Source organism: Odocoileus virginianus, chromosome 21, assembly GCF_023699985.2.
Source record: "Odocoileus virginianus isolate 20LAN1187 ecotype Illinois chromosome 21, Ovbor_1.2, whole genome shotgun sequence".
NCBI lineage: Eukaryota > Metazoa > Chordata > Mammalia > Artiodactyla > Cervidae > Odocoileus > Odocoileus virginianus.
In genome coordinates this window covers 16,249,098-16,267,728 of record NC_069694.1, presented here as the reverse complement: position 1 = coordinate 16,267,728, position 18,631 = coordinate 16,249,098, and positions in this window count along the sequence as shown.

The following is an 18,631-nucleotide window of genomic DNA, read 5'->3' as shown; positions in this document are numbered from 1 at the left end:
ATCTCAATCTAGGTGTTATTAATCAGTCAGTAAACTATATCTGAGCTGTACTACACTCTCAGTCATTCTAGTGTATAATACTATTCCAAAAAAATGAGACACATATGCATCTTACATATAGTAACAAGAAGCTGCATTTTCCACCTACAAAACGAGCATCGTAACACAACTCTAATGATAACAGTGGAGTTGAGGACTATTGTCTAATATAGCTTACAAAAATAAAATTGAAGTATTCTCCCCAACATTTTCATCAAAAAGTTACCACATTTTCCTTAAGATTTACAACATGTCATTAATCACTCAAAAAAATTATACTTTGAAACAAATTTCTTTTATTCTGAACCATATCTTCTATTTTAACATACAAAATTGAAGTAACTAGTTCATTTGTGATTCAGTGGAATCAATGTGAAGTTTATAACATACACAACGACTAAGTTCTTTCTTTCCTTTGCAAAACCAAGGATGTAATTTATCTGCTAAATAGCATGATTGATCCTTTCTCACTACAGTCTTGTCTTAGTTAATAAATCAGGACACAGCTACCACCTCCAAATGTTCAATTCTGACCCTACAATTAGCTTTCCACTGACTCTGGTTCCTGATTATCAGCACAAACCTCTACTTTGAGTTATCCCATAATTAGTCAGACAATACAGTGTCATGTGCTAAAATATCCTAGCTGGTAGAACATTTGCTAACCACTGATCTGTCAAATCCGCTGGATGGATCTCATGCCCTTGTTTAGATAAGAGGATCATCAGCTCTACTTCCCATCACATTGACACTAATGTGGCATCCAAAATTTAAAGGCAGCAATTAAAAGTTTTTAAGCTTTTCTTAAGTGGCACCAAGCCAAATCCTTCATGCAAAACATTTGATGATCTTTCTTAAGTATGGATAAAAATTTTCAAATATTAAACAATTCTGAAGGTGCTACACCAATAGACCATATGCATGGAATTTTGCTTTTACTATGCCAAAAGAAAAGAGCAGAATTAAAACAAATCTCTCCAGCTGAATCAGAGAACATACACTTCTTCAGTAGTTTTTCTTGATCTTTTATTTTTCCTGCAATTATCTGTAACTTTCTAGAAGTATTTTTCCAATTTGAGCTCTCAGTTCTATATCATTTATTAATAGTATTCTACTTGCATACATTTATAAAACCCTGTAAGAATTATACATTCCATATTTGTTTTTTGGCAATATGTATGATCTGCTGTTTAGTTCCTCAGTCATGTCTGACTCTGTGACCCCATAGACTGTAGCCTGCCAGGCTCCTCTGCCCATAGGATTCTCCAGACATGAATACTGGAGTGGGTTTCCATTTCCTCCTGAAGGGGCGATTATTAGAGGTTCCCCTGTAGGAGGAAATGACAACTCACACCAATATTTTTGCCAGGACAATCCCATGGACAGAGGAGCCTGGTGAGAATTCAAAAGAAGACCATCATATTATTGACAATTATGGTGAGGATAAGCAGGCACATTTAATTGTTGTTTGGTTAAGGAAACAAGGCATGCAATGAGAAAATGAAAGTTTTCAATTTTCATAGAAACAACTCTAGATATTTGGAGCAACAACAAAAGATAAACTTTGACTATGTTATACCACACACCAAATTTAAGTGAGGATGAATTAAAAACACAAGTGTTGGGGTTAAAACTATAGTATTTCTATGGAATGAAAAAGCAGAAATGCATCTTTTCTTTTGAATATGCAAAGATGTCTCAAATGGACAAAATATTAACCATAGAAAATTTTTGATATATTTGTTTCATCAAAGTTAGAAACCTTGATTTCAAAAGTTATTAATAATAAAATGACAATTCTGCTTCGTATAGCTGAATTTACTAAGTCAGCAGATCATAAATATTCTCACCAAAAGGAAAAAAAAAAGAAAAAGACAACTATGTGAGGTGATGGATGTGTTAATATATTTTATGGTAGGTATATTTTCACAATGTGTATGTGTATCAAACACAGCATTATATACTTTATTTGTCAATTATAACTAAAATTTTTTTAAAGAGAAAAAAGAAGATGAAAATCCAAATTACATATTTGGAAAAAATACAGTGCTTTTAACTTTCAAACAACTTTAACCCAGAATATGTAAAGAACTCTTAAATATCAGTAGTAATTTTAAAACATCTAACTTAAGAAAAATAAGCAAAAGTCCTTAAAAGGATAGTAATGATTGACAATATAAAAATGGCCAGAAGTTACATTGAAAAATGTTAATCAGCATTAATCATAAGGAAAATACAAGGTAAAACCACAATGTGCCATAGCTTAAGCAAACTCAGATATCTAAAATTAAAAACAATGAATATCCCATATGTCAGAGAGGATATGGAATAACTGAAATGACATATTGCTCGTGGGAGTATTAAATTATAGAACAACTTTCGAAGAGAATGTGAGATCCCTTATAAAGATAAACATACTATATTATCCAGCAATTCCAATTTTAGGTATTTAAGCAAAATAAAGCATATCTCCACACAAAGAATTCCATGCAAATATTCATAGCAGCTTTTGCTGTTGTTGCACTGTTGCTCAATCACGTCTGACTTTTGCACCCCCATGGACTGCAACATGCCAGGCTTCCCTGTCCATTACCAATCCTGGAGCTTGCTCAAACTCATGTTCATCAAGTTGGTGATGCCATCCAACCATCTCATCCTCTGACATCCCCTTCTCCCCCTGCCTTCAATCTTTCCCAGCATCAGGGTCTTTTCCAATGAGTCAGTTCTTTACATCAGGTGGCCAAAGTATTGGACCTTTAGCTTCAGCATCAGTCCTTCCAATGAATATTCAGGACTGATTTCCTTTAGGATTCACTGGTTTAATCTCCTTGCTGTCTAAGGGACTCTCAGGAGCCTTCTCCAACAGCACAGTTCAAAAGCATCAATTCTTCGGTGCTCAGCTTTCTTTGTGGTCCATCTCTCACATCTGTACATGACTACAGGAAAAACCATAGCTTTGGCTATATAGACCTTTGTCGGTAAGATGATGTCTCTGTTTTTTAATATGCTGTCTGGGTTTGTCATAGTTTTTCTTCCAAGGAGCAAGAGTTTTTTAATTATGGCTGCAGTCACCAACTGCAATGATTTTGGAGTCCAGCAAAATAAAGCCTGTCACTGTTTGCATTGTTTCCCTGTCTATTTGCCATGAAGAGATGGGACCAGATACCGTGACCTTAGTTTTTTGAATGTTGAGTTTTCTTACTCTCTTCTTTCACCTTCATCAAGAAGCTTTTTAGTTCCTCTTCGCTTTCTGCCATAAAGGTGATATCTTCTGCATATCTGAGGTTATTGATATCTCTCCTGGCAATCTTGATTCCAGCTTGTGCTTCATCCAGCCTGGCATTTCATACTATGTATTCTGCATAGAGGTTAAAAAGCAGGGTGATGATATACAGCCTTGACGTACTCTTCCCCAATATGGAACCAATCCATTGTTTCATGTCCAGTTCTAACTGTTGCTTTTGACCTACATACAGATTTCTCAGCAGGCAGGTCAGGTGGTCTGGTATTCCCATCTCTTTAAGAATTTCCTACAGTTTGTCGTGATCCACACAGTCAAAGGCTCTAGCGTAGTCAAACAAGCAGAAGTAGATGCTTTTCTGTTGGCAATTTGATCTATGGTTGCTCTGCCTTTTGTAAACTCAGCTTGAACGTCTGGAAATTCTCAGTGCATGTACTGTTGAAGCCTAGCTTGGAAAATTTTGAGCATTACTTTCCTAGCATGTGAGATGAACTAATTACGGGGGATCATAACATTGTACAGGTGGCGGTGATCAAAAACATCCCCAAGAAGAAGAAATGCAAAAAGGCAAAATGGTTGTCTGAGGAGGCCTTAAATTAGCTGAGCAAAGAAGAGAAGCAAAAGGCAAAGGAGAAAAGGAAATATATACCCATCTGAATGCAGAGTTCCAAATAATAGCAAGGAGAGATAAGAAAACCTTCCTCATTGATCAATGCAAAGAAGTAGAGGAAAGCAAAAGAATGGGAAAGGTAGAGATCTCTGCAAGAAAATTAGAGATACCAAGGGAACATTTCATGCAATAAAATGACAGAAATGTTATGGTCCTAATAGAAACAGAGAAGATATTGAGAAGATGTGGCATGAATACACAGAAGAGCTATATAAAAAAGATCTTAATGATCCAGATAACCACATTGGTGTGATCACTCACCCAGAGCTAGTGCTACATCAATTTGATTTGCCTTGTCTCACTTTCAGTAGTTATAACTGTGTGTTAACATTAAATTAAAATGTTACATTCAAGCTCAACAACTCAACATTAAAAACAGCTAAAATCATGGGATCCAGTCCCATGACTTTATGACAAATAAATGGATAAAAAGTGGAAATAATAACAGATTATATTTTCTTTGGCTCCAAAATCACTGCAGATGGTGACTGCAGCCACAAAATTAAAGGATGCATCCTCCTTGGAAGAAAAGCTATGCAAAACCTAGTCAGCATATTTAAAAGCAGAGACATCACTTAGATGCCAAAAGTCCATATAGGCAAAGCTATGGTTTTTTCAGCAGTTAGATACGAATGTGAGAATTGGACCATAAAGAAGGCTAAGAGCCAAACAACTGATACTTTCAAGTTGTGGTGCTGGAGAAGACTCTTGAAAGTGACTCGGGCAAGGAAGGAGATCAAATCAGGGATTTGATTCAGGGAAATCCACACTGAATATTCACTGGAAGGATTGATGCTGACGTTGAAGCTCCAATATTTTGGCCAACTGTTGCAAAAAGTTGACTCATTGGAAAAGACCCTGATGCTAAGAAAGATTGAGGGAAGGAGGAGAAGAGGGTGGCAAACGATGAGATAGTTGGATGGCGTTATTCACTCAATGGACACGAGTCTGAGCAAGCTTGGAGATAGTGAAAGGGAAGTTTATGGCTGCAGAGTATGGAGTTGCAGAGTCAGACATGATTTAGCTACTGACAAACAAGCTTTAAGTTTCTAAGCCTTGTTTTATTTTTCCTAATATTTTAAATGGAAAAAAAATATTTCTTCCATATAAGGGAGAACGGTAATTGATAGAACCACTTAAACCCTTTGAAACAGTGAGTCAAAAGATAACCTTATCTGTTTGCCTTTAAGTAAATATGTTGTTGTTTAGTTGCTAAGCCTGCCAGGCTTCTTCTGTCCGGGGGATTTTCAAGGCAAAAATACTGGAGTGGGTTTCATTTTTTTTTCTCCAGGGGGTCTTCCTGACTCAGGGATGGAGCCCATGTCTCCTGCCTTGGCAGGCAGATTCTTTACCACTGAGCCACCAGGGAAGACTTATGTAAATATACAATGTAGTATTTTTTAATTCTAGTCTCTAATCTATATGATAAATTTCCAGGAGTTATTCATTTTGTATAATTGAAACTTTATATCTTTGACTAATTCTTTCCTGTTTTTCAGCATTGCAGCTCTTGATAATCACTATTCTACTCTCTGCTTCTGAGTTTGATTGTTTTAGATTCATTATACAAAAGGTTCAGTTCAATTCAGTTCAGTCACATGGTTGTGTCCCACCCTTGTGATCCTATGCACTGCAGCACACCAGGCCTCCCTGCCCATCACCAACTCCCGGAGCTCACTCAGACTCAAGCCCATCAAGTCGGTGATGTCATCCAACCATCTCATCCTCTGGCATCCCCTTCTCCTCCTGCTTTCAGTCTTTCCCAGCATCAGGGTCTCTTGCAATGAGTCGGTTCTTAGCATTAGGTGGCCAAAGTATTGGAACTTCAGCTTCATCATCAGTCCTTCCAATGAATATTCAGGACTGATTTCCTTCAGGGTTCACTGGTTTGATCTCCTTGCAGTCCATGGGACTCTCAAGAGTCTTCTTCAGCACCACAGCTCAAAAGCATCAATTCTTCAGCTTTCAGCCTTCTTCAAGTTCCAATTCTCATATTTGTATATGGCTCCTGTAAATACAACAGCTTTGACTACATGGACCTTTGTCGAGAAAGTGATGTCTCTGCTCTTGTCTAGGTTGATCACAGGCTTTCTTCCAAGGAGCAAGCTTCTTTTAATTTTGTGACTGCAGTCACCATCTGCAGTGATTTTGGAGCCCAAGAAAATAAAGTCTCTCACTATTTCCACTGTTTCCCCATTTATTTGCCGTGAAGTGATATGGACCGGATGCCATAATCTTAGTTTTTTGTTTTGAGTTTTAAACCATCTTTTTCACTCTCTTCTTTCACCTTCATCAAGAAGCTCTTTAGATCCTCTCCTCTTTTTTTCATAAGGATGGTGTCTTCTGCATATCTGAGGTCATTGATATTTCTCCCAGCAAATTTGATTCCAGGTTGTGTTTCACGCAGTCTGGCATTTTACCTGATATACTCTGCATATAAGTTAAATAAGCCGGGTAACTATATATAGCCTTGATGTACTCCTTTCCCAATTTGGAACCATGTCCAATTCTAACTGTTTCTTCTTCACCTGCATACACATTTCTCAGGAGGCAGGTAAGGTGTTCTGCTATCCACATCTCCTTAAGAATTTTCCACAGTTTGTTGTGATCCACATAATCAAAGGCCTTAGCATAGTCAATAAAGCAGAAGTAGATGTTTTTCTACTTTCTAAATATAATATTTACTTTCATACAATTAGAAATTTCATATCTTTATTTACACATCTCATTATCCAAACTACTAGCTTATAGTATAATACATTCCAGAGACAAGTTTTGTGGTGCTATACAAATTATACTAACAAATATCTTTGTTGAATTAGTTGTTCTTTTCATTTTAATGTAGTAATACTCCCTCTTTACTAACTTATTTGAGAAGCAAATTTTATGCTAGCAGAAATAGTTTCCGAAGACATGAAGACTAAGGAAGACCTTTGAAGAATATATTAAATTTTTAAAACTGATACCTTCATAAAAACAACAAAGGCACCCTACATTTTTTGTTTTATGAAGGAAGAAATCGAGTTTACTTATCTATGAAGGACCAATGACAATTGTCCTGTAGCCTAATGCAATGAATAACCTGTGTGTCAATCACTGAGCAGTGACTGAATTAAAGTGTTTGCTCATTCTGTGTGATAATGGGGAAATAATATCTCATGGACTTTTCAAATGCATTTCTAAACTTAAAAGACTTTGTGGTATACCTAGTTTGTGCATGTGTAAACACTCAGTCTCTTCAGTCATGTCTGACTCTTTGCAACCTCCATGGACTGAACCTGCCAGGCTACTCTGTCCCTGGGACGCTCCAGGCAAGAATACTGGAGTGGGTTGCCATGCCCACCTCCAGGGGACCTTCCCAACCCAGGGATTGAACCAGCATCTCATGCATCTCCTGCATTGCAGACAGATTCTTTACCACTGAGCCACCAAGGAAGTCTGGTTCACATGGCAGGTCTATTTAATAAGCAAGTATTTGACTACCAGCTATCAACACCCACCTATTCACATTCTCACGCTGATTCCTTCATAATCTAAACACATTATGAAGAAAAACGGAAACCACTGTTCTCTCTTTTATTTGACTACTGGGAAAGTCATCTCTCAGAGTGTGGGTGTCATACATCGAAAGTTTCACCACCAATGACAATATAAACTTTCTGAGTTCAAGTTTTCTGTGTATTGTTGTTTAAAAAAAATAAATTGTGAAAGTTTTCTCTATTGGAAAGCAATGTATACAGTTGATTTGTTCAATAAGCATTTAAGTGAAAACAGTAGATCACAGAAACTATACTAATATGTATATTTCAGTTCCATTGTTCTATAAAAGTTGATATCAAGAACTTGTTTCTGTAGCCAGAAATTGTAGGAGAAAGCATATACTGCATATATGTATAGTGACTGCATAATTGACAATAAATGTTTGAAAGAAACACACTTTGATAACTTTAGCTTTTGGTGGGGATAATAAATTTAGAAGAAATAACTTTACTGTTGAACGATTTTTAAATATTACTACTGCCAGAAATATCCATGAGTGGGTTGCACCTGGACTATTACAATTGAAGAACATTGCTCAGAAATAGCTCCAAGCATAAAATGAGAAGTGAAGCGAAAATCAATCAGACATGTCCAACTCTTTGTGACCCAAGGACTATACAGTCCACGGAATTCTCCAGGTCAGAGTACTGGAGTTGGTAACCTTTCTCTTCTCCAGGGGATTTTTCCAACCAGGGATTGAACCCAGGTCTCCTGCATTGCAGGTGGATTCTTTACCAGATGAGCCACAAGGAAAGCCCAAGAATACTAGAATGGGTAGCCTACCCCTTCTCCAGGGGATCTTCTCAACCCAGGAATCAAAACGGGGTCTTCTTCATTGCAGGCAGATTCTTTACCAGCTGAGCTATGAGGGAAGCCCTCATAAAATGAGAAAGTTGATGGTTTACTGTAACTGGGAACCAGGAGTATTTAAATTTTTAATAACAACAAGTCTAATTCTCTTTGATTGTCTCTTCAAGTCAAGGCAGTCCTTTTGTGAATAATGTTGCTCCCAAAACAAACATTGCTTTAAGAAAGTTAAACCTGAGTACTTATATGGATGGTTATCTTGAGTCCTTATATCTTCTAATTTCAGTGTTCTCATGACTTCCTTTAATGCCAGTCTCAAAAACTGAACTGGATAACTCTATTACACAAAAACTTTTTCTGTTACAGAAGTTCTGTAGCTTGTGATAGATGTTCCCAATGACAGCTGGAGTCTTCCTGTATACACTTATACTGTCTTCTGCTAGACTTTTTATTCCCATGTCTTTTACTTCATTATAGTACTAAGTTGTGTTTTGATGCCTTCTCAACTGCTTTGGTATAGTTTATCTGCACCACAATCTATAGTGAATCACCTTGCTTTATGAATTCCGTACCATCTCCCTCTACTCCCTGACTGGCTGTGGTCATTCTCTATAGATGTATACTTACAGGACTGTTTCTCATTTCCAGACCTGGTCATTTCACAAGGTACAAAATAAGGAAGCAAGAGAGCAGATTGATAGTTGTGAGTGCTGCAGATGTTAGAAAGGACGAGATTGGAAGGAATTAGTTCTCTAATTCTGTCCCATCATGAGTAAAGAAATATTATTTATAATTCCTTAATGTTTTATCTAATCATTTGGAACATGGTGACAGAGTGCTGAGATATGTTTACATTAACTATATTGATCAATCCTCTTTTGTTAGAAAATAAATATTTATAAATTGGTAATAAGAGTAACAGTGAGAATATGAGCTATCTAATAATATATTCCCTTTGCTTGACTTTATATCCAGGCTAAAATTGGGCCATCAGAATATATTGCTAAAATGATAAGAGCATTACATCTTTCAAAATCTTGATGAAGTCGATAAATATGATGTGAACTAGAACTTGTGAGCCATAAATGCTCACAGTAACATATCTGAAAAATACAATGTTGTCTATTTCAAAGTAATCAATTCTCTCTTCTACTGATTATGAATACTGAATGTCTAACATTCAAACTCATCTTGGAAGGAAATCAATAAACATATTTCTATTTAATTACACAAATAAACAGAATTTGTAACAGAGTGGATGAAAGCTCCTCCCTATGACCTAACTACATGACAGTGTATCTACAAATGGACATTTTATTCTCTTCAATTCATATATGCTTCCCAGAAGTCTCTATATTTCCCAGAATGTACATTAGCACTCTCAAGTATACCAACAAAAGTCTTTAAGCATTGCAAATTTTGATCCAGTTTAACTTTTCCAAATTTCTGGGAAAATGATTTGTCCAAACTCAGAATTATTTCATTTGATACATTTATTGTTCTGAAATAAGCTAAGAAAGTCTAAATTAAACTGAGAGAAGAAGAAACCATTACCAGATTTTCTCATGTCTTTTGCCAGTCTTCAGCTAGTACAAAATGAGACTACATATGTACTAGAAAGAGATTAGTGAAGATACATGATTAGCAAACAATAAAAATAATACTTTTTCCCTGCTTTAGGCTAAACATTGTATCCACTTCTCACCGCACCCCCCCCCCAAAACAAACAAAAAAAATTCTGTGTATTGAAACCTTAGTCTGTAATTTGGGTTATTTGGAGTTGAGACCATTGGGGAGTAATTAGGTTTAGTTAACTCATGAAGCTACAGGTCCCATGAATGAATTAGCATCTCCTGTAGAAAGATGAAAGGTCCAATGCTCTCTCTTTCTCTGCAACAGAACATAGCAAGAAGTTGACCATTTGTAAACCAGAAATCGGGCTTTCACCAGACACCAAATCTGCTGCAACCCTGATTTTAGACTTCCCAGCCTCCAGACTGTGTGAAATAAATATTATTTAATACATCCACCTTATAGTTTTTTGTTACAGCAGCCCCAGCTCCCCAAGATGCGTCCCTTCTGGTTACAAAACATGAACTACTGTGATTATTCATCAATATTATTTTTGTAAATAGAATACATATTCTGTAATTACTAAATTAATGATTTACTTTGCTCTCTATTATTTTCATCCATTTCACTCAAATAACTTTTGCTATCATGATTTTTTTCTATCATTCTATACCTTACCAAAGCACTAAATGCCTCAAGAGGCAGAAAACAAAATGTGTCTACTATATACTATGTAGTCTTCACTACTTGATTCACAATTTAGAGTCCCTCTCTCCCTTACTATTCAATAGAAAATCTCTATTTCCTTCTCTCTCCAAGTTAAAAATAATCGTTTTCTACTTTTCACTGTTGAAAATGCCCTTATAGAAGACTCTTCATTAGTTTAAAACAAAACAAACAAACAAAAAAAGAGCATCCTTTCAGCTCTTATTTATTAATTATTTTGGACAAAGGAACAAAATTTTCTACCATTTGTGCCAATTTTTTGATACTCAAGAAGGTGGAGTGTATAACCTCTATGTTTTTTTTTGCAAATTGGAGGTTATTTTATCCACTTTTCTCCTGTTTAATTTATAAAGTAATTTTAAAATTTCACTTTCCGATCTCCCTACCTCTGGGAAATTTTCAGCTCAATCTAACTCCAATCCTCTGGTCAAGTATTATGAACTAGAGGCTCTATTAAGATGACAGAAATCCACAGTCATCAAAACAAAGGGGTCTTACTTTCATGGTATATCCATTTGGCTTTGAGGAAGACAGAAATGAAAAACCAATTGCCAAAAATATATAAAAGGTACAATACTTAAAAAGAATACTCCAAGGAAAATCAGGAAGCAGAGTGATTAATGTGAAACACACAACCTACAAAAATGAAAGAGATTTATTTTTAAGATTTTCATTATAGCAACACTATATGAGATATCTTCCCTTTATCTTTCTGTACATTTTGTATTAAAAATGAGAAGAGATTATTTTTAATAGGGAAAGTATAAGCCATGAAATAAAATAAGCCAAGTTGAACAAAAGAGATTCTATTAGGGATCAGATGAACTGAATGCTAGCTAATCATAGATATGGCATTAATATATTGATTTGGGCAAATCTTATGACCTCTTGCTTCTATTTCTTAACTTGTCAAATGAGGAAGGTGCTCTGGTTAGTATTTTTAAATTGTGTTTCACAAGCCCTAGGTTTTGAAATTGAATATTGTTTGACTGGGTTGGTCAAAAAGATCTTATTTGGTGAATTCATTGTTCAGTAAAGTCCTTAGTGAAAATTAAAAAAAAAAAAAAATCTGTCTTTTGTTTTTATTTAAAACCCATGAACTTTTTTTGCCAACCCAATATTTGGGTAGTGTGAAGGGACGATCAGTTTACTAGGTATTCCTGACACTTGTCAGATTAGTTCTGTTTATTGTGACTATATATTTAGTATGTACACTGCATGTACACATTTAGCTGAATTTTTTTTAATGGTAAAAGTAAAATATCAATCTTTACACTTTAACTTCTAATGTTTCATTATGTTATCCATATGGTGTGAAAAGGTCAGGATGAGTTTCTATATTTTGTCTTTATTTTGCACATAATACCCTCTACATATCCTTGCTTTTTTCACATATTGAACTATGGTGAAAAGTCCTGTGTTTAGCATATAAATATTTCAAAAATTTGCTACAAACTATCAATAGTGTCAATAATATGCTTTAATTTTGATAGAGGAAAAACCTAAACTTGCACCCCAAGAGAAAATACAAAGAGCTATTTTCTGTAAAGATTCAGAAGAATTCTTCAAAATGGAGACAAGGGAAATATTTTCTTAGTCTTGACAATCTATATCATGGATGGTACGGATCAAAGATTCAAGGTGGGAAGGTATGGGGCTTGAGAATAAGAACACTGAGGAGTATATAATATAAAGGAAAAGGAAATTAGAAATGTCTAATAGTCCAAGTGATACAGTCTACATATTAAGAAAGGCCATTATGGGGAATTCCGAGTGTATTCATGGTAAGATACAGGAAAGATTGCATTTTTTTGGATGATGGGTTGTACCTGCATGTCCTTTCAGATGTTTTTAGGCCACAAAGAAGGGCTACACATTTGTATATTCATTAAATATTAACCAGGTATTATAACAGATAGTATGGCAATACAGCTATTAAAATATGTTTTTGAATTCCACCCACAAAAGCAAGTAAGCTAGAATTGCACTATATATTAACCACTAGCTCATGTGATTATTTAAAATTAAATCAATTAAAATAAAATAAGACTAGCAATTCAGTTCATTGGCCATAATATATGGCTATCAAAGGCACTGCAATCACCTGCAGCTAGTGACTGCTGTTTTGGAAAGCCAAGATTATAAAATATTTCCATCACTGCAGAAAGGTTACTGAACATCAGTGGAGTAGAAGACAAGACAAAAATGAAATTCAAAATTACAGTTGTAAGTAATTATCAAATTGAAATAGAAATGTTAGGGCATTTGGGGAGTATAGTAACAGGTCAAGAAAATGTAATTCATCTGTAGCTGGTATGAGTATGTGTGTGCTACGTCAGTCAGTTGTGTCCAACTCTTGCAACCCCATAGACTGTAGCCTGCCAGGCTTCTTTATCCATGGGATTCTCTAGTCGAGAATATTGGAGTGTGTTGCCATTTCCTTCTTCAAGGGATCTTCCCAACCCAGGGATTGAAACCAGGTCTCCTGCATTGCAGTCAGACTCTTTACCAACTCAACTACAAGCGAAGCCCATGAGTGTATGAAACCTATATTTAAAAAGAAACCATCCTTGAGAAAATTATGTTTAAGATAAAACCGAAAATTATTAGGTTGATTAAGACTGGAGCATAAAGATGAAATGAATGCAGTACAAAGTACTCCTGCCAGAGAAAACAGCATGTGCTTCTGTAGTTATTAGACTCAACAAAGTAAGTGAAAGAGTAGCAAGAAATATTCCCAAACATGTTCGGTAATGAAGACAGCCAAAATTCAAGCATTTTATAGTTTATCTGAAAAGCATGAGAATGACTATAAAGGTTTTTATTAGTGTCATAAACATTATTACATTTGTAGAGATATCTATTGCAATAGAGAATAATTGGAGGTAACCAAAAGATGAAATTGGAGATTATGTAGAAGTTAATTGCTCTGATCCATTAGAAAGATAATGCTCTTTTGGTTAAATACAATGAAAACTGTGACAGTAGAATTAATCTGAATGCCCAGTAATTATTTAAACTTTGGATTTGGGATGTGAAGGAGTAAGAGAGGACTGCCCAGCTGATTACTAGACTCACAAGTTTGTTTTAAGACACTAGGCTTCTGAGCGTCTTTTCGTTTCACAGTAATTGTTAACTGATACAGTTTGTATCGAAATAGGGAACACTAATGAAGAATGGGCTTTCCTGGTGGCTCAGCAGTAAAAGAATCTGTCAGCAATGCAGGAGACACAAGAGATACAGGTTGGATCCCTGGGTCAGGAAGATCTGGAGGAGGGCATGGCAAGCCATCCAGTATTCTTGCCAGGAAAATCCCATGGACAAAGGAGCCTGGTGGCCTACAGTCCACAGGGTCACAACACTTCAGACACGGTTGAAGTGACTGAGCATGCACACACAGTGAGGAATAGTTTTTTGACTGGAAGACAACTATTTAAATACATAGATCCTAAGTTTGAAAATTCTATCAAACATTGAAATAAATATGTCATGTAAGTGTTGGAAGATTATAGAAAGGCCTATGGCTAACTATACATTTCAAAGATAGCTGTTTGTAGAAACTATGAATACTGGGGCAAGAATGAGAATGTCAAGGGAGGAAATGAGGTGTGAGAAGAGATAAAATAAAAGTTCTGAGGAACTTTAATACTTAATAGAAACTTGTATACCCTGGGAGTCAATACACTTTAGAAAGCAAGCCTACTATAGGAATGATGTTCCCACTGAAATAATCATACATCTCAAAACTTTATTGAAATGAAGAATAGAAGGCTGAAGGCACAACAGGAAAAAGAAAGATCCAATTGGATATTATTATTATTCATAAAAATGCTTATCAATGTCAAATTTATAGTATACTATTCAATGCATGCAGATGTTGCTAATTTCTGCTCTTAAATACATTAAAAAATTGTGGCAAAAAATGTAGCTGCATTTTTCAAGGGGAAAAAAAATCAACAGCTTTTTTGGCTTTGAATATTTTAAATTTCCCTCTGATTCTCTTGACCTCTCTTAGCTATCAGAAGTTTATTCACTGATGATTAATTTGACAGAAAGGAACACATGACTTCTGCTTTTATATTTCTTAAGCACTTTTATTCTGCTTGTTTGTGAGCTGGAAAACCTTAAAGGTGACTCTTTTGCTGAGATTTACCATAAAAAAGAAACAAAAATAAAACCATTAAATGTTGACATGGAACATTAAATGATGATGAAGTATTATTAGTTAAGTCCTTAAATGTTCTTGATAGCTGGAACTCTCAAAAAATATTATGAGAGAATGGGCTATAAATCAAATATATGCAATTTATTTATGCAGAAATTTAAACTTTATAGAAAATGACTATATAGATGAGTATATTTTATCTTGACCTACCAGTTGAAGAATCATTCAATCTCTTTATAGTAAACAATACAAATTAAAATAATTTAATCTATAGATATTATATTATTGCACATTTTTTACTTTGAACATTCAGTTACTTGATCATAGTAAATTATTATTTAGAAATAATGGTGAAATTAATTTAATAGTAAATTATTTTAAATTTTATATGCTCCTTTTAAACATATCTATGTTTATTTTTAGTTAGGTACAAGATAGAATTTTGCAAGATTTTGTATTAGTTTTCAGGTATACTTTTGGTACATAAGAATGTAAATATTTGCATATAATCCAGTATTTATTTCATGTATTTCCCTAAATCTCTTCCTTTGATCTCAAATTATATGTCATTTAGCAAACATAACAGTTAACATTAGAATAAAGATAGGCATTGAATATTAAATTCTAAGTAAAATTTAAAATTTTTAGGGAATTTGACTTTTTTAACCTTTAGTGACATATTTTTAGTTTATTTTTTGAATATTATAAAAATGAGTAAATTGGGAGACTGATATTGACATATACTGACAATTATATATAAAATGGATAACAAATAAGAGCCTGTTTTATAGCACAGAGAACTTTACTCAGTACTCTGTAGTGACCTATATGAGAGAATAATATGTATATTAAAAAAAAAGAGTGGATAGTATATCAGAATAACTGATTCACTTTGCTGTTTCACCTGAAACTAACACAACTTTGTCATTCAGTCAGTCAGTTCAAGTTACTCTGTCCCGTCCAACTCTTTGCTACCCTATGGACTGCAGCAAGCCAGGCTTCCCCATCCATTACCAACTCTGTCCATTACACAACTTTGTAAATCAACTATATTCCAATAATTTTTAAAATAGGCATTGATTTCAAATGTGTGAAATATGAAGGTCAAGCAGAAGGCTTTGCAATGGTGACTAAAGAGCTTCTGCGCTTTATGAACAAAGGAATAAATAAATGCAAATATGAGAGCAATTATTTAATACAAAATTGCATAGATGAAATAATCAGTCACATGCATTTTCTTTAACTGTGAGCTTTATAAATATTTCAAAATATTTTGATGTGAATACCTTAACCTTGATCTTGTTAGCACATTATATAAAATGCATTCTATGTAGGTGTATCAACAATACAATTTACAATCAATAAAATTTTTATTATGGGTTCTGATATTTATTTCCAAGTGGTCTAATTGGATTATACTAAGGATAATGTAAAAGAATATATTTATGTTAGATATAAATATATTTTGTTTTTGTCCCATTCTTGATACTATTTTATGCATATTTTAGGATAAGTTTTAATCTTTGTGTTTATTATTATTTAAAGTTAGTGTTTTTAAGAGAGGAGCATTTATCTATTGATTTACATGAAAGTTTCCTCTTCTTTCTCTTATGCTCCTGCAAAATTCTCCTGGGAGTGAGCACGATCTGTTTTCTGTTATCCTCTGAGGCTCTAGCCTTTACCTGTATTATCTTTACTTTGAAATTTGGTTTTGAAAAAGAGTGAAATGTGGGGTATTTTAAAGATTTTTCTAACTTACTTTCTGTTTGGAGTCTCTTCTAACAAGATTATCAAATACACTGAGAAGAGGAAATTTCAATTCATACTAGGAATGCCATTGAAAAAAAAAAATCACTCCTTAAGAAAAAGTTCAGGAGAATGACTATCTCATAACTTTAACACAATATTATACAAAGCATGTGAAATTATAATTCCTTAAAATGTAAGTTTTTTAAAAAATTTTCGTGGGTATTTCAATAGAAATGTATGAGGGTTTTTCTGATATTTTTTCACAGCTACATGTCATACAATGTCTGACTGATTTTGAACTAATCAATGTCCCTAAAGCAAGTACAGGGTTTTCTCTCATAGCTCAGTTGGTAAAGAATCTGCCTTCAGTGTAGAAGACCCTTTTTCGATTCCTGGGTCTGGAAGATCCCCTGAAGAAGGGATAGGCTACCCAGTCCAGTATACTTGGGCTTCCCTTGTGGCTTAGGTGGTAAAGAATCTGCCTGCAATGCAGGAGACCTGCGTTCGATCTCTGGGTTGGGAAGATCTCCTGGAGAAGGGAAAGGCTACCCACTCCAGAATTCTGGCCTGGAGAATTCCACGGACTGTACAGTCCATGAGGTCACAAAGAGTCGGACATGACTGAATGACTTAAAAAAAAAAAAAGTATAATGACTCCACGGCCATAGGGTGAAGCTAAAGAAATATGTCTCTGATGATGAGCAATATTCAAGAACAATTTCTACTCCTATAAGTAGCTTAGCATTTTCAGAATGAAGCTTTTGTAGAATTTTTCTAATTAAAAGTAATAATTGAAAACTTATGGATAAGAATTGATCTCATCTTGGCTCTTTTACAAAGATGATTTGTAATAAATTACTTTGAAATCTGCAGTCCAAGTGAAAATCCACTGTGACGAGAAACAGTTACCTTTGCACATTCCATCTACAAGTCCGATGAGCTTGCTTTTTCTATATTTTGGTTATTTTCTAACACAGTTATCAAGTCCATACTTTCATTGTCCAACCTTTGCTTTTATGCTGTTTGACAGTCATTTTTACTTTCCTTTTTCAAGGTTGCAGCTCATACTATACCCATACTCACATCTTATTTTCTCTTATTTCTACCAATTTTTTCACTAGTGCCTTCTTTTGCACTGCTTTAGACTACATTATATATCTTCCCCTCAGTAGTGAATAATAGAACTTCAAAATTATTTGTATTCACATCTGTATTGTTTAAAATTATGAACATGTTTGTTTGAATCATGGGGCATTAAATTGTTTTTTGTTCATTTAATATTCATTGTTGAAAAGTATTAGCTACTGCAATTATTCTTCTGTATGAAGGGCAAAAAGTGTGTAGTGCTCTTATTTTTTCCCCTTGATTTTAGCCCTCACATGAAGGAATAGTTTATGTCTTACCAGCTTCTTCCAATTCTGCTAGAACTCAGTCAGTTCTTTGAGTTATTGGAGGGATTATCTCCCCAAGAAACATCTCTCAGAAAGAGAAGGAGAATTTCAGGAAATTCAGAATCTCAGTCAAACCACTAACATGAAGCAGGTGAATGTGATCCCTTTGTGGAAATATTAAACTTGCCACACAATGAAGACAGGATTATACTTATGTTGACCAAGCCATAGGGGGAGCTACCACTAACATACTGGCTTCAGATCTAATTTAGTCCCTTATATTGTAAACCTTACGTTTTATCATACAGGCTGTGTTCAGGGATGCATGTTCAACATTCATGGACAAGATTAAGCTTCTTTTTATTATCACATTATTGATATGAAATCATTGCAATGATACTTGTTATAATATGTAAACCACAAATTCTCAGTCACTGAGTCATATGTTGCTCTTGGTAAGTGTAGAGCTGGTGGGGCATGACCAGTGTATGGAGAGCCGCCTAAAAGCAATGATAAAAAATTCCGGGGAACTACTATTTAGTGGTTCCTCTATCTTCACCATGTGGCTTCCATGTTCAAGCTGGTTTGCATTAAGACTAAGAAAAGGAAAGTTTCACATTTTCATAGTTTTGTGAAACGTGTTTCACATGTTTTGTGAAACAATTTGGTGAAACGTGCACCGTTTCACATTTTGGAAGTGTTCCCACATCATCTTGTTAGATCTCCAAGAA